The sequence below is a fragment of the Argiope bruennichi genome, chromosome 2 (genome assembly GCF_947563725.1).
Source record: "Argiope bruennichi chromosome 2, qqArgBrue1.1, whole genome shotgun sequence".
NCBI lineage: Eukaryota > Metazoa > Arthropoda > Arachnida > Araneae > Araneidae > Argiope > Argiope bruennichi.
The window spans coordinates 131,681,385-131,693,699 of NC_079152.1; positions in this window are offsets into that span (position 1 = coordinate 131,681,385).

Here is a 12,315-nt window from a genome sequence, read left to right on the forward strand (position 1 = left end):
CTTCACTGGACACGGCCCATTCCCGACATACCTACACAGATTCTATCTGGCCAACTCTCCTTACTGTAGCTGTGGGGAGATAGGATTCCCAATCCACTATGCCACCGAATGCCTACTGACTCTATCATGGTACATGAGGAAGCCAAAAGCAAGTCTTGAGGAAGAATGGTACAGAAGAGTTGCCTCGAATACCCTTTTTCGGGTAAAGTGAAGTTTCTGGTGTATAGCAAATCATATTCACAAATACCCAGACCACTTCAAGACCACTGAATACATAAGACCAAAAAGTCACTTGTCAAAATCAGCCTAAATTACTCCCTCATAACAGTTATACCCTACATAACTAACGAATCCCGCTCTTACAAAGGAAATCAAAACCACAGAACTCAGAAAGAAGTTACAGATTTCTGATTCTATAATATTAGTTTATATGTTTATACATGTCATATAGATATTTACAATATTATTTATTAATATTTTTTCCCTTCACTTAGTAACCGCTATGTAATTTACCCACAGCTAACGGCCTCAAAAATGTAAGAAGATTGCGTCTGTAAACATCAACATTTCTCTGTAAGTTCAACCCATTGTCACCACTTTTATGTTTATAGGTATTCTTGTTCCCTTCATTTAATTATTACTTCGCTAAAACATTAAATATTGTTGTGTAGGTTGTTAAATATATTGTGACGCCGACGGTATTCTCTATGGTAATCCCTGGATGGTTCGTCGTTTTTTCAATTCCTACTATACATATAGTATATCTTGTTCAAATTTTCAATCGTTAATAAAGCACTTTTTATTCATTCCAGTCAAGTTCAAATTAATTTTTTTAAACTTGTAGTGAATGACATTTGAGGTTAATACTGTTTTTTTTTCAAATATTAATTAATTAATTAAATTTGTCCAGTAATTTCTATTTGGTCGCCAAAGTCGCCAAATCCGTCACCATGTCACCAAGTTTGTCGCCAAATTCTATTTTGCCGTTTAATATTGTAATTCTGTCATATGCATATACATATTTATATTAACTGTAATTATTTAATAAAAAGTAACTAAAAGAAATTTTTTTTTTGTTAACCTAAGTGGGAATTGACTTAAAAACTTTTTATTAAACTTATTTATTTTTATAAACTTATTATATTTTTATAAAACTTATTATTTTATTTTATATATTACTTGTTTCTTTCTTTTCCTTCCATATTGGGCTCATACAACTGTTTAGCGTTATAGGCCCGGGGGCACAGGATGGTGTTATGCTAAGCCTACCATTTCGTGTAGTTGAAATTAGTTACATTTGCGCTTTGAAGTATCATTGCGGTCTCATAATTTCGAACAGTGGTTAGAAGTAGAGAATGGTACACCTTTCTCCAAACTCCTTTCCATACCAATGAGAAGAGATTTACATCTCCCAGATTTAATATGTAACAGTTCTGTTTAAACTACGGTGGTTTTTCGATGGCATTAGTTTTCAGAACTAAAACCTTTCAGCCTTGAAACAGAGAATTCACGATCAAACCACCATATTACCTAGACTATATTAATTAGACTTGTTGGTGCTGAATTGAGACCCGTCTTTGTGGTGTGGTGTGGAAAGTAGCTGAATGCCATATCGATTCGTCATCCGCCCACGGCTTTAAATTATGCGACCAGTCTGAACAACAACTTATTAAGCTACGTTCATAAAACGGGGTCAATTTAATTAAAAACTAAGCATTTATTGTTTAATAGTTTAATAATCACTGACAGAAAAGCAGTGAACTTCTAAATTAGTTAATTCCAAGCTCCATTCAAATAAATTAATGGCATTGCGAAAAAACAGTAATTACGTTTCGTAATTAATTTCTCTAGTTCATTTGCAATTAAATGCAATAATTCTAATCAGAGAATTTGTTCTTCCTTCTTCTACACTGTAAAATCTTGTTTTATTCTTTTCGGAATCCTGTGTATAATTATGAGTCTTAAACTGTGAATCGACAAATATAACATGATCTAAAATTAATTTAAAAAGATAATAGGTTTCATTTTTCATCTGCTGCTTTTCTTTAGCCATTAATTAATGTTTTGCTTTCAGATTACCTTTAAGTTTCCATTTTGAAAAATAACACATTTTTTACTCTTTAACTTTTCTGAAATTTGTCTTCAAAAATTTAGTGATAAACAATTTTTAATGCGAAATTTTGGAAAAATACATTTACTTAATAAAGGAATTCCTCGTGTTTTAACAAAGTTTATTAATTTTTTATGAAACTTTAAAAATATCGCAATTAAAGAACAATTCGCTCGAAGCTTTATGATTTAATTAATTGAGGATAAAATATTCAAAACAATTTAATAAATTTAAGGGTAATTATTGTATTTTTAGAAGCTTTTCATCAATAATTTGAAGCTTTCTGAGCTTTTTTTTTTTTTTTGTTCTTAAGTGTTTGAAATTTCTTTGCAATCAAAAATTATAAATGATTCAACTATCACATTCTTTCAAAATTCCAAATCCTTTAATTAAAATACGAAAGAAATCACACTATATTTAATGGTCTTATTTTCAGTTTGAAGATTAAACAATCATTTCTATTACGCATGTGAAAGCAAGTTTACTAATAATAGCTTTTAAAGTTCTAAACACTCTTTTATGAGTGTAGTAAAAAATGAGATTTTTTAATTTATTTTCCACATTTTAGTCTGTGAATCATTCTATTCATTGTTATGAATATAATAGAATCTAAAACTCAATCTAATTTCAAATTCACTACCAGGTGTTCCCACACTTATGAAATCAAAATTTAAATAAATAATTGATTAATATATGTATAATTAAATTCTGAAAATAAAAAATATGGCGTATTATCAATGGGTGTATTTCGCATCACTGTAGAAAATTGGAAAACTCTAGTATATCAGAAACCAGGAGCAAAGTAATCCATTTGTAAAATTTATTTTTTAAAAAAATTGAATAAAATCTTTCAAAAAAATAATAATAACCATGACTTAATTGTTAGATTATAGATACAGAGTATCTCAAAAACCTTCTTAAAACTACGAAGGAGAGAAAGAAAAAATATTTTAGACTCTAAAAAAAATTTTTTAATGTCTTTATATAGTGACGTAAAAAAATAAAGAAAAAAAAAAGAGACAATGTATTGCTTATATATAATTTTTATTTTAGTAAATTCAGTTAAAGAAAGTAACACAAACTTAAGATAGAAAAACTAAACAATAATCTGCGTTTATAAAAGAAAATATTTGTGTCTGTGTGTATTTGTGAATGTACTGACGATGCCAGATAAATCTATCGCACTTTCAGTAATGAAATCTGGCGCACAGGAAGTCATAAAGGTGATTCATTACACCCTAAATCTAGAATTTTAAAATTTAATGTACAATTTTATTTATCATTTTGTTTGTTTTTTCTGCGTATTTTCCCGCAGTGTGGTTTCTAATGCTTGCAGATGTTTTAATGAAATCTGTTTTCAGTTTATGACATAATTTTCTGAATTTTGATTTTTTTTTTTTTTTATGGTTTGAACATTTTTTTCTCATTTTTTAAAAAAATTAGCTCAAACTAATGCAACCGACATCCCAATTCAATTATTTTTTCAAAATTTTATTCGAACATTAATTAACAGTAATTATTCGAACATTTCTCACTACTCTGTACTAATAATAAAGGTAGGTGTGTGTGTGTGTGTGTGTGTGTGTGTGTGTGTGTGTGTGTGTGTGTGTGTGTGTGTGTGTGTGTGTGTGTGTGTGTGTGTGTGTGTGTGTGTGTGTGTGTGTGTGTGTGTGTGTGTGTGTGTGTGTGTGTGTGTGTGTGTGTGTGTGTGTGTGTGTGTGTGTGTGTGTGTGTTGGAACTCTAAATTGTTTGCTACCAACTTACATCTCTTTGAGGGTAGAGATGTGCACTTCGGAGCGAATTTTTCAAAATTTTAATTATTAAAAATTAAGTTTAATTTTACCGTTTATCCGTAATAACTTCTGAAAATATTATTGCATAAAAATAAATTTTCTATAGCTAGGTGGAGAAAAATCTATTGCTCAGAAGATAAAATTTGGTGCATAGATTTAGCATCTAAAAGATAGATTCTTAAAAAAATTTGCACAAAATCTGCCAAAAAATTACCTATTTGTGTCTGCACTTTCTCACACATGTAAATGCAATCTTTTAAATCATTGAAATTCGTTATGTTATCTTGTGAATACATTTGTAGTTTCATGATAAATTTTGGTTTCGATAGGTTATAAATACAGTATAAATGCTAGATTAACGCCGAAGATATACATTTCCTAACTATCGTTCACTTATACCATTAGAGATATTTGCTGCCTTACCCAACGCACACAATTTTATATGGAGGAAGGAAAAGGAATCTATTGGAGAGTATGCAAGAAAGTTTCACGTAGGCCACTCCCCTGGTTGTCAATCATTATAGAGTCTTATAGTATTATTCTTACGCTGGATTCCGCAATGCTGCCCTGGTTATTATGGAATTTTATAAGTAACTAGCTGCCTTTGGCGACCAGCCGGTTCGCCAATCTTAATGTTCGTTAAAATTTTAATAATTAAATATTTTATGCAATTTCTACTTTAATAGCTTCTTCATCAAAATATTTTAAAACTTCAAATTTTGATTATCATATAATTCATTCATAATATTATAAAGGCCATCAGTCATAACGTAATATGTATCTCTCTCATTTTCTGTTAGCACCCGTAGAATTTATGCTTTAAATTAAAGTGGAAAGAATTTATCTTCAATTAATAAAATAATATTTTTTACTGAAACAAAGCATTTTTTTATAATCTGATTACTGAAAATAGAGTCACTCAGCGTTTAAACTTTATGGGCACTAAAGAATATCTTTTTTAATTTATGTAATATCTCAAGAGTTGGTCAACAAAATTTTCTTAGATTCATTATGAGCAGATCGATTCATTAACAATGTTTAAATTTAAATGCATCAGACACTAAGAAAATAAAACGAATCGTTTAAAATAAACGGTTGAAAACAGGTTTTAAAAAAACTACTTAAAAAACGATGTACTTAAAACTATAAGCATATACAAAAAATATATAACTAACATAAATACAATTTACTTACAAAAGCATGCAACTAACCCAAAAATAATTTAAATCATCCATTGATAACGTTGTCATGGCAACAATCAGAACAGAATGCGCATGCGTGAATTTTCTTCGCCAGTTACGTAACGCAAACACGTGATTTTTTCTACGCCAGTTGGGGTAACGCTATGCGGATTAGAAATTTTTAATTTCCTTTATTCTGTTTTATTTAATTCAAAAGTACTTCAGAATGAATCTGAAAGATTGATTCATTAACAGTGTTTAATTTTAAATGCATCAAACATTAAGAAAATAAACAGAACCGATTGAAATAATCCGCCGAAAAATTTTAACCCTAGCCTCATTACTGTTAGGAGAAAAAAAAATCTGAAGCCTTTCTCGTTTGGCGCTGGGGATAATGGAAGATTTTTTTGGCGGAAAAGTTGGCGGTGGGGAAAATGGAAGATTTTTTTGGCGGGAAAGTTAGTTTTTAATTAATAATTAAAATTCTAATTAAAAATTCGAAAAAAGAAACCCCAGGTGCACATTCCCAACCTCCAAGGTATACATGTACCAAATTTGGTAGCTGTATGTCAAACGGTCTGGCCTGTAGAGCGCCAACACACACACACACATTGAGCTTTATTATAAGTATAGATACAGATATAGATTAAATAAAGAAAAATTTCAAAGTACACAACACAATGTTGTTTTCCATGTTATGATGCACTGAATGTTTAATTGTGTAAGTTTTAATTATGTTTTAATTTATTGTTAATAAGAACGTTGTAGTTATATATATATATATATATATATATATATATATATATATATATATATATATATATATATATATATATATATATATATATATATATATATATATATATATATATATGCAAGCATAAAATTTCAATTTTAAAAATAATGCTTTAGTTTTTAGTAATTGATGTAAGATTAATGATATCATTTTATACAATTACAAATAATTTAAATTTATTTTTTGTAATTCATACATATATAATTTCTTATTACTTGTAGAAATGAGTTAGTGCATTGAGAGCGAGCTAAGTAAGCTGGGATTATATAGTGGTTCTAATAGAATCACAAAACAGTTTTTGAGAATTAGAAGCGGAAAGAAAAAGGGGTGTAAATCAATTAAATATTTTTATATGATTTAAATTCCAAGTAGTCGTCTTTGTCGATTAGCATTTTTATCAACATCCACATATTTAAAATAATTTAGAAAACTAAAGAATTTGTCTCCCAGCCAAAACAACATGACTGATTTCGTCAATTTTTGTTTCGTGTGGAAGTAAATGACCTCTAAATTCCTCATCAATTGTCACCTGTCCTCAACCAATTGGGAAGAAATCTCAAAAACATTACACCACTATACATTGTTTATGGGAGGAAAAGACCATGATAGAGATCTTCAGCTTCAACTACTACACCGATTTTTATTTTATACTTATCACCTTTGGAGATAAGCTGAAATCTCGTGAATAAAGATTATATTTAATTTCAATTAAATCATTTAGATAGATTTCAAATCCATAATTCAGTGAAATTTTCAAACATTAAACTGCATTGTAACTGAAAATTAATATGTATTTTTTTTTCATTTGAAATTAACCATGACAGTTGTTAGAGGCTTAAATACCTCCCATTCAGAATATAAATGAATTATACCAAGTAGAAGACTATAATTAAGTGGAGTTACTATTAATCACAAAAGCTGGGACACTTACGCGATTTAATCTTGAATGATTTCTAGTTAACTGATAAGAACTGGAGTTATTTCACTTATCATGCTATCGTACAGATAAACAAAGAATGAACTTTCTTTACGATTTGGTTGTTAAGTTACAGTTTTGGCACTAGGTTCACAACAAACAATGCACCAAAACTTCAACTAGCTAGTCTCTAGGAGTATCAGCAATTTCTTTTTTAACTAATGGAACTGATTAATTTTAGCTGCCTGAAAAAGAATGGCCTGTAAGCAATTTAAAATATATTCCAGTGTAAAGAATGTTACTTGAATTTGCACTGCACCGAGCTTGCCAACTAATATTTTTACAGTTTGGAAGGTTTTTACTTTATGATACGCGAAGAGAAAAATTTGTGGCACACGGAGAAATTTCGACATAAGATTTTGATAAATCTCTTTGCTTTAGACTTCACAGGATTTAAAAAAATCACTTTCCTTTTCTCTTTTTCTTTCACTCCCCCCCCCTCTATCTAACTATCAATATATAAGTACATAACGCTACATACTTTTCACAAGAATTGCTCTTGTTACTTACAATCGAATGACATTGATAAAATGTAAACAAACCACTATACCAATGTTGAACAGTTCATTGAAGGTTTTAATTCGCTAATTAATAGAGCATCAAAATATTATTAGAAATTTTCTTCCCTAATTAATAAAGATGCAGAATCTGTAGAGTGCTAGCAATTACGCCAAAAATTCCATTTAATCAGAAGAATGGAGCAAACTCAAAAATACAAAGAATACATGGAGAAATTCGATGCGCTGTTTTACCTTCAGAAATGCAGATTTTGAATCAAATCTATGAAAAGAATGATCATTATATAATTTGCCTATTCGCGAGCGTGTAAACGCGATAGTTAAAAAAAAAAAAAGTGGGTTAAATAAATGGAATTTTGGATGCTATTTTGTGATCAAAATTGTATATAAGTCTAAGAAATTGATTAAATTGTATATTAAGTCTTGTTTAATATGTCTAAATGTAAACTTTTAAAATTCAGACTCGAATTTCTTCATTATTCTATGAAACACAAGCAAGTTTTTATCTTCGCATACAGAAGTCAAAGCAGGAGGATATTCCAACTTACGAACTTTGGCTTCACCGTCTCTAGTTTGCTGCTTCTCAGCCAGCCCTCGCGATGCGTTCAAGGAATACAGACTTCTGCAAAGAAAACAAAAAGGGGCTCCTATATTTTCTAAGCTAAGAGAAAGACATGGGAAAAACATTGACCCCGATTCAAAAATGAAATCTGTTTCGTGGCGAAAGAAGTTTTGAAAAAGAAACTTACAAAATTCTCATTTAATTAATTTTATAATATGACCTTTAACAACTAAACTACATATTTTATGAAAACCGTGAAGACAATTATAAACCAGCAGGAATAATCTTCCCGAAACTTTCTCGTATACTCTTTAATAAATATACTTCTGTATTATAAGCCGTATGTCATTGACAAACAATAGTGTTACAAACCTGTAATTTTGCTTCCCAGTACGACTAGTGTCATCGTAAGAAAGACAGGATGTACGATCTGTCCTGTGCGTGCTAAGCGTCAATGAACTCAGAGCTTGTTTACTAACTTGGCGACCATTTGGTGACTTGGCGATGAATTTGGCGACAGAATGGATCCTACTGAAAAGTTCGAGAAGTTTCACGATCCATCCAGTAGGAACCGAGATACACCCAGAGACGTCCTGATTGGTCTGAAGATGCTCGCCCCGCCTCCCAGAACTATAAAAGACGGGCACTCTGAAGCTGCGAGGAAGAAGAAGGGGTGGTGTAAGTGAAGTCGTGTGAGAAGTAGCGAGTCGGCAACTAAAGCGAGAAGTTCGGCCGTTGGAGAGACGGTAGAGCGAAGCTTCCATCCCACTCATGTTCGATTCTGTCTATCCGCTTCATGTGCTGCTGTCTACTGAAGTGTGCTACTGTCGTCTACTGTGTTCGTCTCTGCTGTACATAGTTGTCGTCTGTGTACTCGTCGTCTTTGTGCTGCCCTGTCTTGGCGTAAATAAACGTCGTTGTTTTTTTCTGCTGAGTGAGCGTTCTCCACACCATATCACTTCCACTATCCAAACGAACCCGGAAATTTCGTAACAATAGACAAAGTGCGAGTTTTGGCAATAAATCACTATAATTCAATACAGAATTACCAGAAAACCGAATGTGTATTTTTAGTCACATCTTTTTCTGCCAGATTAAAACTAAATTTGACGTAGAAGTACAACTATAATCACGAAATCACATACCAAATTTCAAATATTTAAGTCTTCCTATTTTTGAATTATTACGTTTTCACGCTTGTGAAAGAATAGGCGGCTGACCGTCAACCCCTTGACGGATTTGCTTCCAAATTTGATTCATACCTAAACTTTAGATATTAAATTGCATCAAATTCTATCGATTTAGTTGTCTCCATCTTGAAATTGTCATGTTAACTTTTATTCGGACACCGGAGAGACTCTGAATAGAGTTTGTTCCATATTTGATATAAATCAACAAATTTATATAGTCCGCGTAACGAATTTAATTCAAAGCATGTTTGAGTTCTCGTGTTCACAGACTAACATAATTCTGAAACTATTGTTTTTTGGAATAGGAAGGTCAAAACGTGGATATTCGTCAAATTCTCGAGTGCTGATTTTTTTGTCGATTACAGCAGTTTCTCTTTATACACTTCATATATAAGAAAGTGGAAATCGGTATTTTATGCATCCTCAGTTTTCAGGTTTTCTCATCAAAAAGGTTTTGAAAATTTTAAACAATTTACGATCTTGAAAGAATTCTGTATTTATAAGAATTTTTATACACAGGCAGAAAAAAAAGGCTTAGAAACTTTTAATGATACTTAGAAGTATTCAATATCAAGAATTAAATTAAGTACATTTGTAAGGAAGGACGAAAAAACTCATATTTATTAATTAAATAACCAGTTTTTTTTTTCATAAAATTTCTGGAACAAGTTGCGATACATATGTATTACTATTATTTTTGTTATTCTTTAAAAATACATGGTTTTAATAAAATTGTTTCCAAATTAAATGTTTAATTGGACATAAATACTGTCCTCAATAATGATTTATGAGTTTAATGTAAATATCCTTTGCGTTATTTTTCATCATAAAATATAATGTGATTGCATATGAAGAGGGCAGTGTTTGTATTTATTAAACAGACAGATGAGTGAAACAATTGGGTAATTCCACGACCACGTGATAGTTATCAAATGATTATCTCCAACCAAAATTTCAGCGACTCTGTTCTCCGACAAAGTAAACAAACTTCTTACAGTAGAAGATATAAAATTTATTATATTATGCTTGGTATTTTCTAATTAGAATAATGGAATTTTGTAGTCTTTTTTTTAATTAGGAAATATAGAATTTAATGATAATTTGAGGATTTTTCAAATGTACTTAAGATTGCTTTCACGTTGGCATCAAACAATCATTTTTATTCGTTTGTAAGATTAGAGTTTATTTAATCTGCATAGATTAACATTTTAGAAATTGATGATAATATAACTTAAATTTATTATTAGATTATTTTTTTAAAAATCCCTTGTTTATCTTATTATCTCATTATTTATAAAATATTAAATATGAGTACCAATGTTTTGAAGAAATTTTATTGTTTCAATGAATTGTTTAATCATACAAGGGGTGGGCTGCATTTTATTCCAACAAAATATGATATTTAAAAAAAACTATGCAAAACCAAATTGTAATTCTACGTAAGTGATATTGATCGCAAAATTCCAATGAACTGAAACTATAAATTTTATCAAATACTGTGTCCAGCCAAAGGATAATAATATTTCATGCAAAATAATAAAAAAATATATATAACGCAGGAATATAGTGAAAAATTTTACTTGTTTACTAAAAATTTTTAATGTTTTGTATATTGTAGGGCATTTTTAATTTTTTTAATTATAAAAAAGCAGCATGTAAAATTTTAGTAACACATTTTAACACAAATTAAAAATATCTGTCCTTATATTTTATTTTAAATTTAAATAATTCCTATAATTATTTTATCATATATTATATTTTATATGCTGCTTTTGTTTTTTTACCCCCCAAATTGCTATTTTTTCCTTAACAAATAGAATTTGATATTATTTTCATTGAATGCTGAGATGAAAGTGATTGTGGATATTCTCTGCATAAGGCATAAAATTCATTTGCAAACATTGATTAAATTCATTAAATTGGAAAAATAGGCACAGTAATATTCATGTATTAACAATTTTCGTTATCACTTAAAAATTTTGGCAGAATATATATTGAAGAAAATTACAAGTTTCTTGAAAATATTTGTATATAATGTATTCTACCATTAAACTTTCTTTTTTAAAAAATGAATGTTTCCATCTTGAGTTAAAGGTAGAAATGATGCTTTTTTCTCTATCTATAATTGATTTATCCAGATAGAAAGTGGCACCATACTAATTTGAATCAATTGATTTTTCTAGGTTATAATTTTATTTCTAGAAATCCTTCCAAAAGAGCAGAAGTTGAATATATTTTCAGCTATAGCATTATTTATATTTTTAGCTTTAGCTTTTCTTCTCCTATAGTAAGTAATCGGGAAATATAAATTTTCCATCAAAATACAATTATAGCAGCTCTTGTTTGGAAAGTTATACTAAACTTTAAAAGAATTGACTAAAATTTGTATAAACATTTGCAATGTTTAGTAGATTTATTTCGTCATCTGTAGAGTTTCATAATTCTTAGTTTAAGCTAGTTATTTGTTATTAAAATGAATTAAAAAAGTATTCTGACAATGATTAAATTTTTCCTCAATTATCTGAGCACTTCCATTTATCTGAGCATTCTATTCCAATCATTTCTAAAATAAAGTGAAAGATTTATGGGAGGTTTAAGAAGAAACCAGAATATGCTTAGCATTTAAATTTATTTATGGTATAGATTGCCGATTAGCCAGGCTTCTACGCCATTTCAATGTAAATGCATTGGATCTAATAAAGCTGATCTGAAATCAAGATGATCATTTTTATGGCGAATTTTTGGATCGGTCCTTAGACCGCAGAAGCTAATTAAAAGCTAAAAATTATTTCGTGTTGTGCTACCTACTTTCTCGACAGAAAAACAGCAAAAATCATTCATTAAAATCCATTTCCCTATCGTATCATTCAGATATTTTGCAAACTAAAATCTTCGACTTAAGGCAAACTGCAATGTTTTCTGCTAATAAAGAAGGCAAATCTCACCCAACTGGTAACTGACAGACATTCTAATCCGCCTTGAATATGTGACTAATGATTAGGGATGGTGAATATTTTACGAGCGGTTATTACGTAACCAATATCAAAAAGTCATAAATACCAGTGATCAATACTTTTCAGAGGGGTGTGATTCAAATCTTTGATACGATCTTACTGGTGATTTTTCGATTACAGGTCTTGGATCAAGACAGAAAGTAACAATCGATACGATCATTCCAATGGAAGCTC